The sequence below is a fragment of the Gallus gallus genome, chromosome 2 (genome assembly GCF_016699485.2).
Source record: "Gallus gallus isolate bGalGal1 chromosome 2, bGalGal1.mat.broiler.GRCg7b, whole genome shotgun sequence".
Classification (NCBI taxonomy): domain Eukaryota; kingdom Metazoa; phylum Chordata; class Aves; order Galliformes; family Phasianidae; genus Gallus; species Gallus gallus.
In genome coordinates, this window is record NC_052533.1 from 23,589,480 (window position 1) to 23,603,263 (window position 13,784).

General features: G+C 39.7%; 1 protein-coding gene across 1 annotated transcript in view; it reads left to right on the forward strand.

The window, feature by feature from the left end:
• The window catches only part of PPP1R9A (protein phosphatase 1 regulatory subunit 9A), a 174,718-nt gene that overhangs the window by 8,801 nt on the left and 152,133 nt on the right, over positions 1–13,784 (forward strand). The window contains exon 4 of the mRNA XM_046930244.1: positions 13,385–13,540. The gene's annotated coding sequence lies outside the window, so the exon portion shown is untranslated. The remainder of the gene's footprint in view (positions 1–13,384; positions 13,541–13,784) is intronic.

The window sequence follows — 13,784 nt, forward strand, 5'->3', positions numbered from 1 at the left end:
GAAATGCATTTGCTATATAATTAAGCACAGGGCAACCTTCTTTGGGTAGTTTGGGTGCTGAGAGGAGCATTATATACCCTGAATGATGGTGAGAGGCATTAATGCACAAGTTTTGAAGATCAGCCTTATTTGTCCAGGTTTTTTCCTTTCTCTTATATTTTCCCTTTCTGTTCATTCTTGTGAATACATGTGGTCACTCTGGTTGTTCAGACCACTATAGCTTGTGTTCTTTGGTAATACTGAAGGTAGTAAGACAAAAGATGAGATGCAAAGGAGAGAATTGTGGGCATGGGAAGGTAATTAATAATGGGTCCGAGGAGCAAGTGTGAAGTGTTTGCAGATGCCCTAAAGGAGAAAGCTAAGTGAAGAAAAGCCTCAGGTACTTTCTGTATTACAAGGTAAAATGTAGCTGTGTGTTAATTTACAGTACTGAGAGTAACGGTTCTATTTATGTTAAAAGTTTTTAACCAGCTGACAGTTAATAACTTTACCAATAAAATAATGAGCTGTACATAACCTGCAGAATATTCTGGAACTCAAAGAAAACAGTGATAGGAATTTTAGCTTTCTTTTCCAAGTTAGTAAATGGAATCTTAAAAAATAAGGCTCTAAAGAGAGTAGATTCTCCGAAGCAAATCAGTCTTTTCTGCAAAGCCTAGGAGTTTGTTACCTAGTCCAGTAACCATGTTTGTTAAAAACTAAGCAAGACAGTCCATGGTGTATGAAAGTGGAGCAGAAAGCTATTCAGTGATGTGACCTTTATAGACTTCCACTTGTAAGGCTCCAGACATAGAGTAGAACTGAAGTATTTTAAACTTCAGTCCAGTTAGAAAGAAGTGCTTTTGTAAACTGAACATATTTTCTTGCCACGAGCAGGGGAACACCCTTGCCTTCCTTGTATTCTAAAGTTGTTGGATCCTTGCCAGGCTTCTGGTCATGAGGCAGTGTCATACACAGATCATTTTTGATTATTTTTTTTGTAAGGCACTACTAGCTTTATTTAAAGTTAGGATACAAGAAGATAAAGCTTTCCTTTATTCTCAATGCAATTTTATGGGGGCTAAACCACTTCAAATTCTCTATCTGAAGAAGAAATTCAAGTGTTTTCCCCATAAAGGTGTGGTTCCATATGCATAAGTGTGTAACAGACCTTGAGTTGTAAAATTATTGCCACCAGGCAAGATAGCAGTTCAAGTCATTTAGTCATTAGAGGTTTGTTTAGCTTTGGGGAGAAAGAGAGGGAGAATGGTTTGTATTTTTTGAAAAAATAGATAGGCAATGAGTTACTTGGCTTTTAGAAGGAATAAATGTCTGATGTATATGAACTGAAGACATGCATGTTCTCAGCAAAATGTCAGAACAAAGGGAAAATCTCTGCATGAAAGAGCTTGCTGTGTAGGAGGACCTTTATGCAGTAGATCAGCTGCACTAAGGTAGGAATTGCAGTATTTAATTCTCTGTGAAGTTCTAATGTGAGCCTGTCACACCAAAAGCTGTGTGCTGAAGTTCTTTTTGCTTGGCTGAGGAGTACTCACAAAACATTTTTCTGGGGTAAAAGTGTTCCTAGAAGGATGTATGTAAAATAATGCGATGCATGGTAGTGATGTGTTTTGGGAAGGAGACTGGAAGTTTGCTGCAAGGAGTAGGAAGTGACTTTGCATCATACGAAGCAGTACCAATTTCAGATTGGTAAACAATATCCAATGCAATTGGATATAGGATTGAAAGAATAATTGGACATATCAGAAAGAACAGGATAAACGGAAGTGGAATTATTTGATTGCCAGGATGGAGGAAGCTAGCGAGGTGATTCGTGACTTGTAAGAGGGATTGTTTTTACGGAAAAGGTTCATAGCAGCTGTGGGTGTAGTAGGTAGGAATTAGAAAAAGCAACAGAGGAGGTAAGCAGTAGCTTAGGAACTTGAGAAGAAAGACAATCAGAGCTCAGACAAAGGTTTCAGCCACAGGGAGTGAGAGAAAGGACTGGCTTGTTTTTCGAGGACGTTCTATTGTAAAGGAGGAATCAACAGGACTTGGCAAAATATGCAGAGTGATGGGAGAGAAAATGACTGCAAAATGATAGACATGTTGTCCTGACAAACACAAGGATGTTGGAGCTAATAAAAGCATGGAAAGTTGCTTTTGAATGAGGACACCGCTGTGATGTTATAAACATACTTTGGTTGTAAGTATAGTTGAACAGAGCTGAATATTCCCATTGAAATTGCCAAACTGAAGGTCCTGGTATTTAAGTAGGTGTGACATAGCAAACTGTAGCTCTTAACTGGCATTTCTATGCCTTTCTCCCTCGTTTATACCTTGGAACTAGGGAGGAAGGACTTTTAATAAGCACTGAACAAAAACGTTTAGCCTGTGTAGGCCAAGCTCTTCTGAAAGCAGGAAGCAAAAAGAATTTGCATGAGTGTGACAGGAAAGATGGTAGCTTGCAGTAAGAGCTCACTTACACGATCAAATTACTGTTCAGTTAATGAATGCCTGACTTTAAATGTTGATAGTATGACTGCCGCAGTAGGGCTGAGCTTTGTCTTACATCTTTAAATATTGGCATGGGAACATTCACAAACTGTAGTGAATTCTCTGTCTTAGATTCCACATAGGCTTTTATACTTACTGAAGAAAGAAAAATGAGAAAAGTATGTTCAGTTTTATTCAGATTGCCTACTTTGGGTTCAGCTAACTGTTCACGAGAACAGCATTTTTGCCAGAGAAAAAAACTTCTTTTCACCACCTCCTTTTTAATGTTAGTAACTTGAACTCCGTGACTAATGACACTAAATCTTGAACTGATACTTATGTTTGAAGGCCTGAGTATTTTTTTTCCTACGTTTATTTAAAAACAAATTGTATTCTTCTGTAACTAGGTACATGTTAGGATCACTAAGACTATTTAGAGAGTAAAATCATGCATAGGTTTGAGACAAAGCTGAACCTAAATCCTGCGTGCTCCTTTTCCCATCCTTCTCCAGCCATTCAGAAGACAACGAAGAGGTCCAGCTTTTGTCGATGATGGAGTTATATGCTCACAAACTTAAAAAGCATATGAAGCTCCAAAATGAATTCTGTCTTCTTTGTGTAACTGTGGAGATGACTACTATAATTATCTGTGAAGGAGTTTTTGTACTGTTCCTACTGAAATACAAATGTAACACGAAGTATTTCCAGCCCTTGATCAAGATTTTGCACATCCTTAAGTGAGCGAAGTGACTCTTTCTTGGCAATCATTTACACGTGCTTCTTTTTTCTGAAAGAATAGTAAACAGTTGTTCTCTCCCTGCATGGCTGAATTTCACAACAAAGAAAGAAAAAGTTCTCTCTCTAAATCTCTTTTATTCAATATTAGCTGCAAATTGTGTGGGACACCGCACAGCCTTGGTCAGTTTGTTGGGGAAAAAGTTCATTTTTCTCACTTTTACTGCATAGCTTAAGTTATATTGGAAAGGCAGGATGTTAATTGCTTGACTGTGCTGTATCACTAATATCATACTGTTGGAGTTGATTGTTGAATGTATCATAGATGTCATACATTATTGCTTCTAACAGTCCTGTTCCCTTACCCAAACATAAATGCTAATTTACTGAATGCCACATACAGGAGCATTTACCTACCTGAACTATTGGAGTTATCCTGACAGTACTTTCTGAGTCCTCAACAGAATTTTAGGCTATTGTGCTACTCCAATATGGCCTATGTTAATAGACATTTGAATATCTTTTAGAAAAACCTAAGCCAGATCTTAAGCATATTTAAATGAAACTTGAACAGCTCAGTTGACTTTTGGGGTTTTGCAGCAGCTTTACAGTCTGTGATGAGAAAAAAATGCTTGTTTATTAAAACATGTTCAGTGCACAAGGGGAAGTGGATGCATATGGGAATGTCCTCTCAGCTTTTGTCAAGACAGACTGCAAATAGTGAAGTATGATCTTAAAACTAAATTGCATGAGCGACAGGTTATTGTATGAGATTTTATATGCCTTCCTGCTCTTCTTTGAGGAAAAAGAAAAATCCTATGGGATTTTGTCCAGACTATCTAAATCTAAATTTTCAAAGCTAGGCAGTTACTGATAAGTATTTAGATCCATGTCTAGTCAAAAGGTTGTCTCTTTGCATAATATCAGCCAGCTAAATGTTAGGTGTCTATGCTCCTTTCCTAATAAATGAAAAGAGCTAGGAAGTTCATGCGAGGCAGAGAAGTCTCTTGAGATAAGTGAGATGAATACATTACTAATGATGCTTATCTGTCTTTCTGTGAGCTCTCTGGCAGTTAGATGGCTAAGCTTAAGTGAAGTGAATATCTTCTATGATGAGAACCTTCTTGAGCAAGTATCTAAAAATAAAAGTGATAGATAATGTACTTTCTCAAACTCATGCCAACAGATCAGTTTTACTACCGTTTGCTGTTACCATAGTATCCAGGCACTCTAGGAATGCATAAGGTGCTTGAGGATATATAAACATAGAACAAAAAGCAATTCTAAATCCAGGAATTTACACCCTAAATATACATCAAAATGTCCAAAGAATACAGAAACACAGATGGGTTAAAAGAAGCAGTGAGAATGCCCTGGTCCATAGTAATAGCAGCCCATCAACACCCCAGTAGTTGTCATCACATTTTTCAGGCATCACAGCAGAACTTTGCAGAGTGAATTTAAAGTTAGAATTGCAACTCTGAGAATGTTTCAAAGGAGTGCTGTTGAGAGACATAAACTTGGAAAGTAAATATATGGTCACTATGAACTGATGGTAATTTCAGACCCTGGTTTAAAACAGGGTCACCTAGAGTTGGTTTCCTTGGCCATGACTTTGAGTATCTGAAAGCATGGAGGCTAGTGTTTGACCACCCTCACAGACAAAAAGTGTTTTCTTAAGTTTAAGTGGAATTTCCTGTGTTTCAGTTTGTTGTAATTTGCTCTTGTCCTGTTCCTGGTCACCACTGTATAGAGCCTCACTCCATCTTCTTCATACTCTTCCATCAAATATTTATGCACATTGATACGCTCCTCCTAAGCCTTCTCTTCTCCAGACTGTACAGTCCCAGCTCTCTCAGCCTCTCCTCATACGACTGTACTATATCACTAATATAAAACTGTTGCGGTTGATTGTTTAATGTATCATAAATGTCATACATATGACAGATAATCCAACCTGCTGATCTTCATCACGGCCCTTCACTGGAAATGCTTTAGTTTTTCCATCCTGGACTTGTACTGTGGAGCCCAGCACTGGGTCCAGTACTCCACGTATTTCTCACCAGTGCTGAGTAGAGGATCACCTCTCTTGAAGTACTTGAACTAGCAGTACTCTTACTGCAGCATAGGAGCTTCTTGGCCTTCCTTGCCTACTTCTTACAGATTTTGGCCTGACAGAATCCACAGAACTGAACTGAAGTATCAACATAGAGAATTTAGGATGGCGTTATCCCCATGTCATTCTTACTCCAGTTTTCTTAGTCACCAACTGTGTCAGGTATGACACAGACAGATGTTCATTTCATCACTAGGGGATGCATATAACTTCTGTGTAATATCTTTAAATGAAAATTTCAGTGATGTCAAGTACAATTCCTTGTAACTAACTCCAGTTCTAAGCAGAACTGAATGTCATGAGTCTGGAAAGTAGCAAAGAGTTAATTTGGCATTTGGTGGATCCTGAGCTGGAAAGAAGACACATTGGTTCCAGGAGAGGAAAGCAGGCTGCCTGGTGTCCTGCCTGCTGCACTTTGGATGAGGAACAGCAAAGGTGGCATCTTCTCTGATGCATTGCAAATTGCACAGCTTGGAGAGGCTGGAGAGCAGGGTGGGGTGGGCAAGGGAGAGATAAGGGTGGCAGCAGACACTCTGTGGCAGGAAGGAGATTGGAAGACTCCTGAATAAGCACGAGGTCATCTTGTCTCCAAGGTCAGGAAGAGGAGACAGAAAGGAACTGGATGGAAGTGAAAATGGAAAGCCCTTCTATATGCTTCCTTCAAGAAGCAGATGCAGCATTTACATGTAAGGCGCTGAGTGATTTGAGTTCCTTTGCACTGAGCTGTAGTTATTTTGAGCATACCCAGGTGGTGTAAGTACTGACTACAAGAAAAGCACAGAAATTTCATCTGAAGTCTGATGCTCCTACTGATTAAAACTCTTCAAAGTAAAAACTACTTTTTTTCAGCATATGCAGTTTGTCTGATAAAAAAAATGAAAGCTGTTGCAGCTTCTTGACCTCGTGTAATGGCACTGCGTAGGAGCTACACACTACACACACAATGCCAAAAGATGGCAACCTTAGGCTTCCAAAATAAGTCCCTCTGCTGAACAGCTCTGCAGCTCTAAACTGTTTGCAGTGGTGAACGTTAGAAAATTCTGGGTTCTCCCAGACTAGTCTCATTTTTATCCATCTATCCTATTTTCCATAGTTTTTCTACATATAAAACTGAGTTTATGTGACTCAGTTAAAAAAATGGGCAACTTCCCAAATGTATTTGTGTGCTTGAGGGAGGGAGAAGATAGGAAACCTTAGATCTGCTATCTCTGGGCTTCAGTCTTTGACTTCTGTTATTTACAGCAGTGAGTCAATCTGTGTTATTTACTGCTGTCAATCTGTGCTAAAATGATGTAAATACAAAGGGATGCTGAGGTCTGCTTCTGTGGCACAGCAATCAAGCGCAGACAGTCCAGGAACTAAATAACTTCAACACTGTAATATATTTGCTGTCATCTTACTGAATTATTTATATTATTTGTATTTATTTTATTACTCTATACACACTGCACGGTCTTGTCCCTATCAGTAGTCTTAAAATGGAAATCACTGCTGTTTTGAAGCCTTGTGTAGCTCTAAGTTGGTACATGTTTTCAACTGAAACATGATAATGCACACAGACTCTTCATATTCATTCTCATGTTTTCAAAAATCCATCTTTTTTTCTGGTTGTCTTCGGATTTGATCCCCATGTCCAATTCCCACTTTGTTGTTGTTGCTGCTGGTTTTGTTCATGTATTTTATTTGCGAGTGGATATGGGCAGAAACTTCACACACCATTTCATTGAAAAATGCTGTTATTTTGGAGTGTTTTGTCGAATTGTAGTTTTGACTGAAATTACTAAAGTAGAAAATTCTGATGCTACGGTTTAAGTTCTCTGTTTTGATAACAAATGCTGCTTTTGAATTATAGGATCTTTATTGGATAGAAAATGAAGCATCCTGCTTGTTTTCAGAAGTCATGTCTGGAGACCATGAGCTTTGAAATACCATCTTGGTTTGGCTTAAACGCAGATTTTGAAATCTCAGCATTTGTGAAGCAGAAATATCTTTCTCCAGGCAGCTCTAGCAACAGGGTCACAATCTGAGCCCAACTCTGTTTTATGCCAAAGCTTTTCACTTCTGTGATCGTTCATCTGCTTCTTCCCTTCTGCCATCCAAGGATAAAAAATTGGATCTAATTTTGGTTGTTTCAGTTCCTTATGATTTTCCCTTCTTTACTCATGCTGCAACACTGCAGGGCAGTAAGCACTGGCCTAGGCTGTCACCGTCTTTCCTTCATGTAAGCAGCAGGACTAGCAGAGAATGCTGAGGATGGTTCTGCTGCTTTTTGCTTTTGTGCAGAAAGCTTGTGGCTTTAGCGTAGCCTCTAGGGATATTTTCCTCTAATGCTGGTGGCTCAGTCTTTAAATGAGTGCAATACTCTAGTCATTCGGTATCATTTCATCTTACTCTTTTCTCCTTAGTTGTATTTGCTGTCTGTATAGGTAAGATTTCAGGTCTATGTCTTATCTCTATCCAGTGTGTCCTGTGCCACAACCCTAAAGTACGTTTATCCCTGTCACACCTGTGGAATAGAGAGCTTATGGTCCATCTGCTTTTAACAAATGGAAAACCTAGCTCTGCAGGGGCAGAAATCTAGATGAAATAGAGCGAAGAAATGGAAAATGGGCTACTGTGCATAACTTTCAGGGGATGGGACCCTGATTACCTCTGTTAAACAGTTGGGCTGACATATGTTGCATATGGGGAATGGTGATCCAAAAGAATCGGCATCCTCAGCAAGAAGTCTCTCTGAGGCAATTAATGCGAATGGGGATGTGTCTGAAAGCCTGCCTCCTTCTGCAGCTTTGGCATTTAGCTCTGTGTGGGCAACAGCACCTCCTTCATTGGCACACCGCCGCTCCTGCTGGTGCGTGCAATGCCTGTTTTCTGAGCTCCAGACCATGCTTTTATCCTTCATTTTGTGAAGCTTACGCTGTAGTTTTGCTATGTTCCCAGTGCAGACATTATGTTCCTTGGGTGCCTGGGGCCCTGGGGTCTCAAGTTAGGATAGGCAAGTGATACAGATGCTGAGATGCTTCATCTTGTGCTTGCACTGAAGCAGATTTTTAGAAAGCTTTCGGGTTTAACTGGGAAGTGCCCCTTGGAATAAGCACTTGCAATGGTCTGGTTTGTAGTTTAGGAGCTGCAGTACAACTGTGGAGGTGTTTAGGGTCTGCTGTGTGTAGCCATAAGCCGGCTTCCTTTAACTCCTATCTGCATAGGGCTGCATGTGAGTGCCCATGCTCTTTCCCTGTTCCTTTGCCTATTCTATTTCCGAATCTGATGAGAAAAAATATATAAGATCACTTACTAGTCATCATTTCTGTAATACTTCACCTGATAGTCAGGTCTCTGTAATACTGTTCGTCATTATAACCGCTTCTTTCAATCATCCAGCTTGTTTTAGATCTGCATAACTTCTTTCTACAGAAGATAATTAGCTTTAATTTTAAGCACAGGAATTTTTATGAAGTGCTGTCATTATTGAACCTACTGCTTTTCATTCATCGAGGATCAGAATTTAATAGAGCTCTCCTACCTCCTACAAAATTTTGTATTTAAGTGAACAGATTTTTTTTCTCCACACTTCTAAACGTACCCCCTTGGCTCTGTGTTTTTCTCTTGAGGATGCTGGGCCACTTCCAACAATTATGCATTAATTCTCATTTCATTAAATTTCTTTATAGTACAGGCTCAGCCAAACACTCTCAGTGTTTCAGGGGAGAATGTAGAGGTACATCTGATGGCAGAATTTTAGCCATAAAAAAAGATATGTGGTCTCTCATCAAACTGTCTGTCAGTAGACTAATTTCAGTTATACTCGTTGTTTTATGCTGATTAAGGAGATCTCTGTTCAGAGAAAATGCACTTCCTTATTCCGATACCTATTTTTTCCTAAAAATCTCCTGAACTGAAAATCATCGTGGCAAAATACTCATTTCTACATCTTTTTCTTGGCAAAAAAAATGAAACTAGTGGATGATTTGCCATCCAAGGCCTGAAGAAAATTTCAAAATGACTTAAGATTTCCCCCTGCAGAAACTTAATTCTCTCCATTATTATCGGCATTTCTGCTGCGCACGTCGCCCCTCTCAAACTTCACTGGGGATAGTTTCCATGGGAACCAGAGAATGAGAACTGATGAGTCTCGAAACAGTCAAATAATAATCTCGCTTTTTACCAGTGGGCAAAGATTTACTTCTCCAGTGTTTAATGGAAGGCACTAGAGCTTATTATGTTTTGAAGGAGAGGGAAAAAAAGGCATCTGTCAGGAAGCCAAGTCTGTATTGTATATCTTTAGGGTTCATACTAGCTGTAGTAAAAGGCAAACCAGTACATTCTCCTGTGCTTTTAGATTTCCTGAGTGGTGGAAAGGGAAAGTCTCTTCCTCTGGTGAACCCAAGCACCCGCTGGCAGGGGGAGATGAGGAGGGAGCTGTGGTCACCGAGAGGGGAGCTGGGGAGATGTCTGCCAGAGGTACAGGGGAGCTTCATGAACACAACACTACTGAATGATCCTGCAGGAATCCTGGGGTCGGCGTACAGATGCTGGCTCTGACCTTCCTCCAGAAGAGAAATTCCCAGGCTTTTGTACAATGCTGAGTGCACCTTACCATGACTGCATATAGCCTACAGCCAGGTTGTTCATTGCGGCTGTGGTTCCAGGGCAGGGAGCAGACTTGCCCAAGAGTGATGGTAGGCAATGAATAAAGTCACACTGAATTCCAGTGAGAAGCTCTGCTAAATTCCCCGTTAGTTGACCAGCTAATTTCCAACGTCTTCCTGAAGTACTGAGGATACCTATGGAGGATCATAGAGATGAGAACAGTTTCGCTTTTACGGAGATATCACATGGAAAGGAAAGAGAGATGTCTGCCCTTTTTAAGATCTGTGATACCTGGTATGAAAGATGTTCTCCAAAAGGAAAAGAAAGCACAAATCCCGTAGCACAGTTCCAGTTGTCCATCAGTGCTGATGTATAGACCAGAACCGTATTCCCTTCAGAGACCTATTTGACTAATACTATGGAGTTTTAAAGTAACATAATTCAAAACTTGAGTTGTAGGAGGCTAAACGGCAAGATACGTTTAAAAAAAAAATGTTTTCTCTTAAATTCATTTCTATATTCTTTACCATCCTGCCATTTTCTATTATTTTAGAGCCTAAATACTTAATATACAGTTTTGTGTAATGATTTGATCTCTATTTCATAAACATAAAGAGATAAAAAAGAGAAGTACATACATAAAACATTATTGCATTGTTTGGAAAAAAAAACCCATATTTTTTCCAGCTGGTTGAAATGGCGGATCCTGAGGGAGAATCGCTATTGTTATTTGTGCTTTGTATATTATCAGACATAGATGTGATTAATGATTTAATCCAGTGTTTAAATTAAGAAATCCCATTTCTGTCTGTTACCAGTAATTAATATGTTTTAAACACCGAAGGCAATTACTGCACTTGAATTCAGGACAAAACTTGTAGGTTTTTTTTCTCAGCTTGTGGGTGGAGCCAAAATAAAACGAGTTGTTTGCCTTAAAAAAGTGTAGAGAGAAGTTTTCTGTATTAAAGCAGTATTTTAATGGTCTTATGAGATAAAAACCCAATTGTATTACTAGCAGTATCAAGGAATGGCAGATATGGGAGCAGGATGAGGTGGCAGATGAAGTGCAGGTAAGGAAAGTGGGGTTCTGTTGAACTGTTATGCTGTGTCTTTGGGTTGCTTTATTTGGGCACCCTTAGACATACAGAGAGACCTTTCAAGCAAGAGGTGTACAGTTTAAAAGTGCAACATACAGCTAATTTCATTTTTGAATCCGAGTATTGCGTTTTATGTTTGAACACATTTCCATGTTGAATTGTTGCTCTGTACAGGTCTGGTGATTGAAGGTTAACACAAAGCAAGTGTGTTTCCCTATTTTCCATGTCTAGCGGAGTTTATTCTCTGAGGACTGCTTGACTGAAACAAGCGTTTGCCTGGTTCTTACATCTGCTGTGAGCCCCACAGTAGGCCCAGCTGCCAGGAGCAGAGGATATCAGACTCTCAGTGTGGGTTGGCCAGCCGACCTAACTGAAGTGGTGCTGGGAAAGAGGCTGCTCCCCTTTCTGACAGTCTGTAAACAGGCATGTGGTTTTTTGTCATGGATGCAGAGTCTGATAAGGAGCCAACTGACACTAATACTGATAGGCTACTTAACGCTGTGTTCCCTCCTGTTCTCTGAGCTAGATCCTTAATTGCTGATCACAGACACTTAGGCACGGTGATTATTACAGGAGAAACCAAAGACTGTTGCCACTGATGAATCATAGGTCTCGAGAACTTTTTTTTGGAGGTATCAGAACTATTTCTTGTCTTGAAGGCTGGGTTGGTGCAGTGAGAAAGAATGCAAAGATAATCATATAAAACCAGTAGAAATAGTGGTGGCTCCTTAACATCTGATAGAAGATAGATAGAGGAACAAAGGACAGGGCTGATACGGCTGACATTTCATCACAGCGTGCCCAAATCAAACAGCACCGTTTCCTGGGAGATCAAACAATGCTGCGTACTTATTAATCACAAGAGAAGCTCTCTGCTGTTCTCACAAGTCCTTCGAAACCTGTCTAACTCAAGTGGGCGAGGATCAGCCCACCCATGACAAACTGCTGCAGCTTTATCCTACACGCTGTATATTATCAAAAATGTTATGTCTGCGCTGAACAAAATGTCCAACCGTGACAAATGTGGGCAGTGCTCCAAGAAAGTGATCATGTCTTCGTGAGAAGATTGTACTTATTCAACCTTGAGGTTGGTTAATTCATTTTAATTAGACTAATCTACAGACCTGCATGAGACGCTCATTATTTTTTTTTGAGCCTGTCGTGCTCACTGAAATAAACATTTTGTGCAGATTAGTGTGCTGCTAACTAAGGTGGTCTGAAATCACATCTGAAATGTACAGTGTTCTTCTCTAGTAACTGTGGCTATACGCTACGGTGTTCTTTACGCTGACCCTCAGCTCCCACTGTTTGTTACAAAAATGTAGATGCTTTAGGAAACCTTTCGCCAAAGTACCAGGACATCCTTTTCACCCAGAGAGCTTCTATGACAGATGGACTTCTGTAGTCCTGGTTGATTAATGCGTGGCTTTATCATTGTTAAATTGCACATGATATGCCTCACTGCTGGAATGCATCCTATTTTGATACAGCACGAGTCAGAGTTAACAATACAGCTCTTTTCATTGCTGAAAATCTTGATAAATGAGTACTAATACAGAATTTACTCTTTTGTAAAGTGTTGTATCTCAGTGGAAGGCAGAACTATCAGATATGCATTTTTTTTTCTCATCCAAGGAAGGGATGTGTTCTCAGCAGGTAAACCAGGATCTAAGAGTCTTTGAAGAATTACAAGCATCAACAAATTTTATAATGACTAAAAATCTGTTTTCTATGTGCTTGCTCTCTGATATGACACTTGATTGTCAATCATATTTGTTTCACTGTGTTTTACTATTTGAACTTCCTTATGAGATGAAAAGCTTGCAGGGGCTTTTGAAATGTAGGCTAGGTTAGAGAAAGGGCTGTGTAGAGCCTTGCGAGAGTCATTTAGAAGCAGCTTGTTACTGTGACATTCATGTCTAATGTCAAAATGCTGTTGCAAGTTTTTAGCTGCAAGACTTACAGCAGTTATTTTAAATAAGAGTCGGATTCCCAGTGAACGGTAGAAATATTAAAGCAGAATTATTGTGATGACGTGGCCAGTTAGGTCTGTCAGGGAAGTCTTGTGTACTTGTTTTTGTCATCTTGTATAAAACAATCATATTTCATAGAATCATAGAATCATAGAATCGCTAAGGTTGGAAAAGACCCACAGGATCATCCAGTCCAACCATTTGCCCTTCACCAATGGTTCTCACTAAACCATGTCCCTCAACACAACATCCAAACGCTCTTTGAACACCTCCAGGCTCGGTGACTCCACCACCTCTCTGGGCAGCCCATTCCAGTGCCTGACCACCCTTTCAGAGAAGTAGTAATTTCTATTGTTTGTTTAGATGATGCAATGGATATGATATGTTGTCTCTTCCAGTGATGCATGCCAGATATATTTTACTCGACAGAAACCTTTGAGATGGCCATTAGAGAATTTGGCAAGGAGCTGCTTCACGAGCACTAAGGAGTCTTTCACACAAGATGTCCCTACTTGTGGAAGTCATTAAATCTATGAAATGTAAACCTTAAAAATGTAAGTAAGGTGAGGTAAGAAGGGAAAATGAGTGGTTTTAGTGTTGGTACAGTTTGACTCAAACTTTAAAATGGTGGGAAACAGCTGAAGGATTAGAACACATCTATCATTATTCCAGCTGCTGTTTAAACTGTTTTATTTCTTTTTGCTGTCTTTGGTAGATCTTGTAACACGTATGACATAGCCCTGGATTATTTTAACTACATAAGCATCAAATGATACTGTCTGTGTTTGAAATAATGAA